The sequence below is a fragment of the Coenobita brevimanus genome, chromosome 16 (genome assembly GCF_032717465.1).
Source record: "Coenobita brevimanus isolate Jiangsu-jjx chromosome 16, ASM3271746v2, whole genome shotgun sequence".
NCBI classification, from domain to species: Eukaryota; Metazoa; Arthropoda; class Malacostraca; order Decapoda; family Coenobitidae; genus Coenobita; species Coenobita brevimanus.
Window position 1 is genome coordinate 28409149 of NC_136969.1, and position 10000 is coordinate 28419148.

Genomic DNA, 10000 nt, shown 5'->3' on the forward strand with positions numbered 1-10000 from the left:
AATACCTACCTACCCACCTACATACATGCATACATACAGGCTTGTTACTAATACACACCTGACTACACTGAGAAACGTACACACATATCAGGTATACAGGTTCATTAGGCTCATTCATACGCACACACATCACACAATGCTCTCACCAGCACGAGTACACACATATACATACACATACACTTGCCACACATACATAGCTTATTTGTACACATGAAAATACACATACACGACGTACATACACATGCTGATTATATACACACAACACATACACATTTATCACACATATACAAACCCTGTATCAAAAGAAGTCTCCCTCTCTCTCTCTCTCTCTCTCTCTCTCTCTCTCACACACACACACACACACACACACACACACACACACACACACACACACACACAAACACACACACACACACACACACACACACACAAACACACACACACACACACACACACACACACACACACACACACACATATACAATAAACACCTCCCTCTCTCTCTTCTCTCTCTCTCTGTCTCTGTCTCTGTCTCTCTCTGTCTCTGTCTCTGTCTGTCTGTCTGTCTGTCTGTCTGTCTCTCTCTCTCTCTCTCTCTTTTTCTCTCTCCACTTTAAGAGCCAGAACACAGAAAAATGACACCTAATGACACCCAGGTATTTAGCATTTCAATTATTAGCCTAGAATAAATGAACATAATTTTAGTTCCTTAATTATCGGGTAAGGAAGCTCCCTAACACCTCTTCCTTAGCGATTTATTTTTGGACATGGCCGGGTAATATCCTTTTGTACGTTAATTATGCAGAGTATGGTGATATTGGAAGGATTAATATGATAAAAAATAGGAGAAGTTTGATAAGCAGAATGAGTTGGTTAGGAGAAGGTGTTAGGGAGCTATGTTATGATTGTATTAAGCATAGGAGAGACTTAGAGGCCTGGAGGGGTTAATTACTGTCTTCATTAACCTCTTTATCTGTCTGTCTGTCTGTCTGTCTATCTCTCTGCCTCTCTATCTATCTATCTGTCTATCTATCTATCTATCTATCTATCTACCTTGCTATATATTGATGATCTTGTATCCATCAACAGTATCGACAGACTAATAGATAAAGGTAGATAGATAGACACATGGATATATAAGAGAAAGATTGATAGACAGATAGATGAGAGAGAGAGAGAGAGAGAGAGAGAGAGAGAGAGAGAGAGAGAGAGAGAGAGAGAGAGAGAGAGAGAGAGAGAGAGATTAGCTGGAGGGGGTGGGGATGAGTAGGGATAAAGAGGGAAGGAGCCATTTTTGTCTAGGCGGCCCTTTGCTTAAGGTACCATACCCCCCTAATTAGAGAGAGAGAGAGAGAGAGAGAGAGAGAGAGAGAGAATCACCCTACTTCTTGTCCTTTCTCATTCCTTCACCACCCTTACACTCCCTCTCCTCCTCCTCTTCCTCTTCCTCTTCCTCCTCCTCCTCCTCCTCCTCCTCCTCCTCGTATTGCCTTCCCTCTTCCTCATTTTTTTCCTCATTCATCCGCCTCTATATCAAAGTCCCATTTTTTCCTCCACTCCTCTTTCTCTCCCCTCCTTTCCTCCTCTCTCTCTGTCCCCTTTTTTACCTCCCTCTGGATGTCCCCTCATCTCTCCCCTCTCACTTAATCTCCGTCATTCTCTCTCTCTCTCTCTCTCAATATCCTTCATTCTCTCTTCTCTCTCCATGTACTCTCTTCCACTGTTGATCTCTCTCTCTCTCTCTCTCTCTCTCTCTCTCTCTCTCACGGCCGCGACAGGTGATATGCATGTGGGACACGGGTGGGCAGGCCGTGGAATTGCTCTTAGTGGTATTATTCCGCTCTTTACCCTCCATCTATTCCACCCTGGTATTAACCCTTTCCACACAACAATTCCTTTATTATTCCTGGTATTATCCCACATAACCGTATCTGTATTATTCCTGGTATTATCCAACATAACGTTGTCTTTATTATTCCTGGTATTATCCCACACAATTCCTTTATTATTCCTGGTATTATCCCACACAATTCCTTTATTATTCCTGGTATTATCCCACATATCGATTCCTTTATTATTCCTGGTATTACTCCCTTCCCTTTAGTCTAATATTAACACCTGGAGGATTTTTGTTTTTGTTTTTGTTTTTGTTTTTTTCTTCCTTGTGTGTGATGATTTTTTTTCTCTGCTGTGACGATTTTTTTCCTCTGCTGTGACGATTTTTTTTTCTCTGCTGTGACGATTTTTTCCTCTGCTGTGACGATTTTTTTCTCTGCTGTGACGATTTTTTTTCTCTGCTGTGTCGAATTTTTTTTCTTTGCTGTGACGATTTTTTTTTTCCTCTGCTGTGACGATTTTTGTTTTTGTTTTTGTTTTTTTCTTCCTTGTGTGTGATGATTTTTTTGTCTGCTGTGACGATTTTTTTTTTTTCTCTGCTGTGACGATTTTTTTTTTCTCTGCTGTGACGATTTTTTTCTCTGCTGTGACGATTTTTCTTCTCTGCTGTGACGATTTTTTTTTCTCTGCTGTGACGATTTTTTTTTCTCTGCTGTGGCGATTTTTTTTCTCTGCTGTGACGAGTTTTTTTCTCTGCTGTGTCCAGTTTTTTTTTCTCTGCTGTGACGATTTTTTTTCTCTGCTGTGACGATTTTTTCTCCTCTGCTGTGACGATTTTTTTTTCTCTGCTGTGACGATTTTTTTTCTCTGCTGTGACGATTTTTTTTCTCTGCTGTGTCGATTTTTTTTCTCTGCTGTGTCGATTTTTTTTCTCTGCTGTGTCGATTTTTTTTTTCTCTGCTGTGACGATTTTTTTTTTCTCTGCTGTGACGATTTTTTTCTCTGCTGTGTCGATTTTTTTCTGTGATTTTTTCTGCTGTTATGATACTTTTTTTTTTTTTTTTTTTTACCATGTCTCCCATTACTAGAACCTTCTATTTTTCGTCTTTTGGCTTTTCCATTTTTTTTTTTGACGGTGTAAAAATAGCAATAGATTTTAGAACCACATAGTGACGTAGAAATATTCCCCACTACATTCTTCAGTGTTATATTGTCTTTAATCTACTCGCATCTACCTCAAGACGGTGTTATCTACCTCAAGACAGTGTTATCTACCTCAAGACAGTGTTATCTACCTCAAGACGGTGTTATCTACCTCAAGACTGTGCTATCTACCTCAAGACAATGTTATCTACCTCAAGACAATGTTATCTACCTCAAGACGGATCCCTCAAAGTCAAAGAGGATTCCTAAGTCAAAGAAATGCGTCTGGGGATACTAAGAATTTCGTAAAGATTATTTTAAGACTAGAACTGAATTTATCGTAGTAAAAATAAATAGTGCGTAATTACTGTGAATGAAAAAAGACTAGGAAAGAGTGTACTGTGTGATGGTAATAAATAAAATACCAAGGATGGAGAGTGAGAGACTAACTAGGAGAGTGTATGTGAGTGAGGTGGAGGGGGAGACCGAGGATGAAATGGAGGGATGGAGCAGAGAGGTATATGAGAGAGAGGGGGATGTAAGTTGAGTGGAGGGCAGGGAAATGGCAGGGGATAGGGCGACATGGAGGCGATATGTTTGTGGCCACCCCTTACGCTCACGGGATTAAGGCGTCTGGCGATAGATAGATAGGTAGATAGATAGATAGATAGAAAGATAGATATACAGATAGAAATACTCTGAATAAGAAACACAAGGAAAGCTTGTAGTGTGAGTGAGGAAATTAAATAAAATACGATGGAAAAGGTGTAGTGTGAGTGATATTAATGGAGGTAAAGGTGTAAAAAGGGTGATGCTGGGGTGGTTAGGGCTAAGAGGTAGTGGGCAGGTGATTAATGAAGGTGCTAATGGTGCGAGCTAATGCTTCTCAGGTTAATGACAGGTAGATGGATAGCAGAGGTACATGAGAAATATAGTTACAAAAATTACATGCTGTTTACCTGTCTGTTTACTTACCTATCTATCTGTCTGTCTGCCTATCTATCTATCTGTCTGTCTATCTGTCTGTCTGTCTATCTGTCTACCTGTCTGTCTGTCTATCTGTCTACCTGTCTGTCTATCTATCTATGTATCTGTCCATCTGTCTGTCTGTCTGTGTGTGTCTATAATTCTGTCTACTTATATTTACGTGTTTACATTTTTTAGACACCGCGACACAGACACAGATAAAGAAATAAATATAGGTTTCCCGTTATCAATACCTGTCATAGTTGAGATATCGCAGTATCTTCATCAATTTCCTTCCCCTAAGCTTCCTGTCAACACTCTCTCTCTCGCTCACTCTCTCACTTTTTCTCTCACATTTGCCCCAGTATATTTGCTTTACTTTGCTGTCTTGTGCTCTGGCTATTTATCATTATTTTCTTCTCCATTATTTCATCACTTCTCTCTCTCTCTCTCTCTCTCTCTCTCTCTCTCTCTCTCTCTCAACTTTCATATCCCTGTATTACTCCCCCTCCCTCACTTTTTCTTGATCATCTTTCATTTTTCTTTTCTCTCCATTTTCTCTGACCTACTTCTACCCTTCCTTTCCTCTCCCTCCTTCCATTCCTCCATCTTCTCTCCATCCTTCCCTCTTTGCTCCTTTCTATTCTCCCCTCCCGTCTTATCCTGCCTCCCCTCACCCCCCCTCTCTCTCTCTCTCTCTCTCTCTCTCCCCTCCTTTCCTCCCTAGCATACACCGGTGTTCCACTTTTTCCTCCCTAGGGATATCATCTCTCTCTCTCTCCCTCTCTCTTTCTCTCTCTCTCTCTCTCTCTCTCTCTCTCTCTCTCTCTCTCTCTCTCTCTCTCTCTCTCTCTCTCTCTCTCTCTCCCATATCACCACCACCAACGCCACCAATACCATCACCATCATATGCATCACTATCATCATCACCATCATTGTCATCATCATCATCATCACTCTAATCCTTACAAACAGACCAGCAAAGTCTTTAACACGAGGGAAACCATACCACAGTAACAATAAATAATAACACTAAATAACACTAAATAACACTAAATATAACTCAGTAATAATAACACTGGTATTTAACACAAACACACGAATAACAAGAATACAGCACTCAGAGGGCGCATACCTTCGTCAGCGTCCATAGTAGACAACTCATATCACAACCATAATTTAGTCAACTCTTCATTAGCCCATGACCCACATATCCACAAAATCTTACTGCAATCCATCAATTATTTCTTGAGATATCTTGAAGACAAAAAAAAAAGAAAAGAATAAAAGGAAACAGTTTTGAACCAGAACTAAAACTCAGATCACCATCAAAATTTAATCAACTCTTCCTTGACCCATGGCCCACATATCCACAAAATTACACTGAAATCCAGCAATAACTTTCTGAGATATCTTGGTGACAGACAAACACATAGACAAAGTTGAATACATAACCTCACACTAACACTCTGGCAAAATAACTCTAACTTAACTCCAGCACACTAATACTAACTTAACACACTAACACTCGTACTACTATCAAACTAACACAAACACTAACCTAACTAACACTCACACACTAACTTAACACACTCTAACACTAACTTAACACACTAACACTCGTACAACTATCACACTAACACAAGCATTAACCTAGCACACTAACACTATATTTAACACTAACTCAACACACTAACACTAACTCAACACACTAACACTAACTTAACACACTAACACTGGTACTACTATCACACTAACACAAGCACTAACCTAACACACTAACACTATATCTAACACTAACTTAACACACTATCTCTAACATTAACTTAACACACTAACACAAGCACTAACCTAACACACTAACACTATATCTAACACTAACTTAACACACTATCTCTAACATTAACACTAACACACTAACACAGCCAGCCTGCCTTTTTAGACGCTGTGTTAAGACTGAAGAAGGGAATAGCCAGAGAGGATTTGACTCGGATGCAAAAATTTATAATGGCTTTGATAATTTTTACTTACACAAACGTAACACACATAAATAAACACACACACACACACACACACACACACACACACACACACACTATAATATCCCTCATCTCTCTCTCTCTCTCTCAAGTGCTTGATGATGATGATGATGATGATGATGATGATGATGATGATGATGATGATGATGATGATGATGAAGACGATAATACTAGTAATGATGATGATGATGACGATGAAGACGATGATAATAGTAACGATGATGATGATGATGATGAGAACGGCGATTATGGCGATGATGATGATGACAAACACCTATGCAATTGCTCAGTATAAACGCTTGCAACATTAAATCACCTGAATAATTCTCTCTCTCTTCAACAGTGCAACATGCAACCCTATTTACGATAATTGCTTAAAGAATGATTATCAGTATACCCGCCATCTTGAATTATTGCAATATGATAACTGAATGCAGAAACTGGGGATTATTGTTATTGTTATTATTATTATTATTATTATTATTATTAATGTTATTATTATTATTATTATCATCATTATTATTATTATTATTATTATTATTATTATTATTATTTTTATCATTATTATTATTATTACTATTATTATTATTAATGTTATTATTATTATTATTATCATCATCATTATTATTATTATTATTATTATTATTATTATTATTATTATTTTTATCATTATTATTATTATTACTATTATTATTATTATCATTATTGTTTCTATTATTATTATTACTATTATTGTTATTATTATTGTTACTTCTACTACTACTACGACGTGTACCAATTAACAGGTAGCATATCAGAAACATAATATAACGCCATCAGGTAAAATTTATAGTGGTTAGCTTTAGGAACTTGAGAGGCTTCGAACGCGAGACCCATTCTAACCAAAACGCACCTAAAATATTCGGAAAATTCCCTGCTGTGGCCCCGTCTCCCTAACACCTTTTCGTAAGCGATTTATTTTATTTATTACAATTCACAGTCCTCTTGAGTGTTACACAAATCCTTCTATGCAGCAATACTTTGAAAAAATTACGTACAAAAGGATATTAACTAGTCATATCCAAAAATAAATCGCTAAGGAAATTGCAATAAGGACAGTTTAATATATGTAATTTAATCCTTCGTTTTGGCAAAGAACTGACTTATTTATTTTATTTTTTTAGCTTAGAATAAATCGCCAGGTGAAAGAAATTACGCTTTGCAGTTGCTATGTTCCCCTGTCAAACTACTGAAAAGTTTTGGTAAATGTTCTCTCTCTCTCTCTCTCTCTCTCTCTCTCTCTGCCTCTGTCTGTCTGTCTCTGTCTCTGTCTCTGTCTGTCTGTCTGTCTGTCTGTCTCTCACTCTCTCTCTCTCACTCTCTCCCTCTCTCTCTCTCTCTCTCTCTCTCTCTCTCTCTGCCTCTGTCTGTCTGTCTCTGTCTCTGTCTCTGTCTGTCTGTCTGTCTGTCTGTCTCTCACTCTCTCTCTCTCTCTCTCTCTCTCTCTCTCTCTCTCTCTCTCTCTCTCTCTCTCTCTCTCTCTCTCTCTCTCTCTCTCACCAACCCTATTTTTTTCATCATTTTTCTCCCCCTCTCCTCTCCATCATCCTCTCTCTCTCTCCCTCTCCCTCTCTCTCTCTCCCTCTCCCTCTCTCTCTCTCCCTCTCTCCCATCACTGTCTCCCTCCCTCTCTTCTTTATTATTATCTCTTCTGTGTCTCTTTTTCTGTATTTTATCACTCTATTTACCTGTCTTTCTATTTTTTCTCTTATATTTTTGGTTTTCTGTCTATCTGTCTATCTACCTGTCTATTTGTTCATCCATCCGTCTATCTATCCATCTATCTATCAATGTACCTACCTACCTATCTATCTCCCATCTATCTATCTATCTATATCTATCAGTCTATCTAGGTAGTATATAATTCTACCCATCCAATTTTTTTATATCTCGAGTATTTATCTATTTCATCTATCCATCATATCTGTCTATATGACGTCTATTATTCCGTCTATCTATCTATCTATCTATCTATCTATCTATCTATCTATCTCTAACCATATAATTAAACGCCAAATAGTCATGCATGTTAATAGTGACTCTCTCTCTCTCTCTCTTTCTCTCTCTCTCATATCTAACTCCCACCTTCCCTCCTCTCTCCATCCTTCTCTGACCCTCCCTCCCTTCCACCCCTCCCCCTCCCTTTCTCCCTTTTTCTCTCTTCCTCTTTCATCTCTCTTCTACCCTCTCTCCTCCAATACTCTTCCTCCCTCTTCTCCACACATCCTTCCCCTCCCCCTCCCACTCCCCCTCCTTCTTCACACACCCCGCTCCTTATCCTCCCCACTCTTCCTTCCTCTCTCCTTCCTTCCCTCCCTCCCTCCCTCCCTTCCTCCTATTACACCCTTCACATCCTTCCCTCTCCTTCTTCGCAAATCCCTCCCTTCCTCCATCCCTCTCTCCTTCTCTCTCCTTCCTTCCCTCCCTCCCTCTCTCCCCCAATCCCCTCCTCTGCAAATCCTCCTCCCTTCCTCCCTCCCTCCCCCCTCCCTCCCTCCCTCTCCTTCCTTTTCTTCCTCCCATCCCACCCTTCCTGCTCCTTCTTCGCAAATCCCTCCCTTCCTCCTTCCCTTTCCTCCGCCAATCCCTCCTTCTCTCCCATTCCTTCCTTCCTTCCTTTCCTCTTTCCCTCCCTCTCCTCCTCTGCAAACCCATCCCTCTCTCCCTCCCTCTCCTTCTCCGCAAATCCCTCTCTCCCTCCCCTTCCTCTGCAAACTTCCTCCCTTTCCCCCCTCCCTCTCTCCCTCCCTCTCCTCCCTTCCTTCCCTCCCTCCCTCTCTCTCTCCGTCTCTCTCCAATCTGCGCTCTGTCGCTCACACTGTCGTTCATATCTACTCCTCTTTTTCAGTCTTTTTATATTTTCACTCCATGTATTCCAAGAACCTCTCTCTCTCTCTCTCTCTCCCTCTCTCTCTCTCTCTCCCTCTCTCTCTCTCTCTCTCTCTAATCCAATCTTTCCTCTTCGCTCCCCTCCTACCCTCCCTCTCCCCATTTCAATTCCCCATTTTACCTTTTCACCATTTCAGCCTTGCCTAGTGTCTATCTGCCTATCTATCTACCTATCTGTCTGTCTGTATATCTGTCTCTCTGTCTATCTATCAATCTACCTGTCCGTCTATCTGTCTGTCTGTCTGTCCGTCTGTCCATACTTCTCACCACTCGAGTCTTACCCAGTACCAGTCTATCTATATCTATCTATCTATCTATGTATCTATCTACGTCTACATACTTGTACCCATTCCCTGTTTTATCTCCCCATTTTCCATCCTTCCCTATTTCCTATCTCTACCCCTGCTCCCCATTACAGTCTCCCCATGCTTTATCTCTCTATTCCCCCTCCTTCCCTATTTCCTTCTCCCCATTTTTATCTCCCCATCCTTCATCTCTCTATTCTCCCTCCTTCCCTATTTCCTTCTCCCCATTTTTATCTCCCCATCCTTTATCTCTCTATTCTCCCTCCTTCCCTATTTCCTTCTCCCCATTTTTATCTCCCCATCCTTCATCTCTCTATTCCCCCTCCTTCCCTATTTCCTTCTCACCATTTTTATCTCCCCATCCTTTATCTCTCTATTCTCCCTCCTTCCCTATTTCCTTCTCCCCATTTTTATCTCCCCATCCTTTATCTCTCTATTCTCCCTCCTTCCCTATTTCCTTCTCTCCATTTTTATCTCCCCATCTCCCACTTTTTTTCTCCCCATTTCCCAATTTTTTTCTCCCCATTTCCCATCCTTCCCTATTTTTCTCCATTCTATTCTCCCCATTTCCTAACTTTTATCTTTCTATTCTCCCTCCTTCCCTGTTTCCTTCTCCCCATTTCTATCTCCCCATCCCTCCCCATCTCCCCCTCGGCCATCCTCTACCTCGTCTTAAGTAGAACCTGAAGCATCTCTTTTATCTGATTGCTTTTAAGTGCCCCGGATCCTTTGGGGCGACTCTCTCTCTCTCTCTCTCTCTCTCTCAGACACACACACACACAC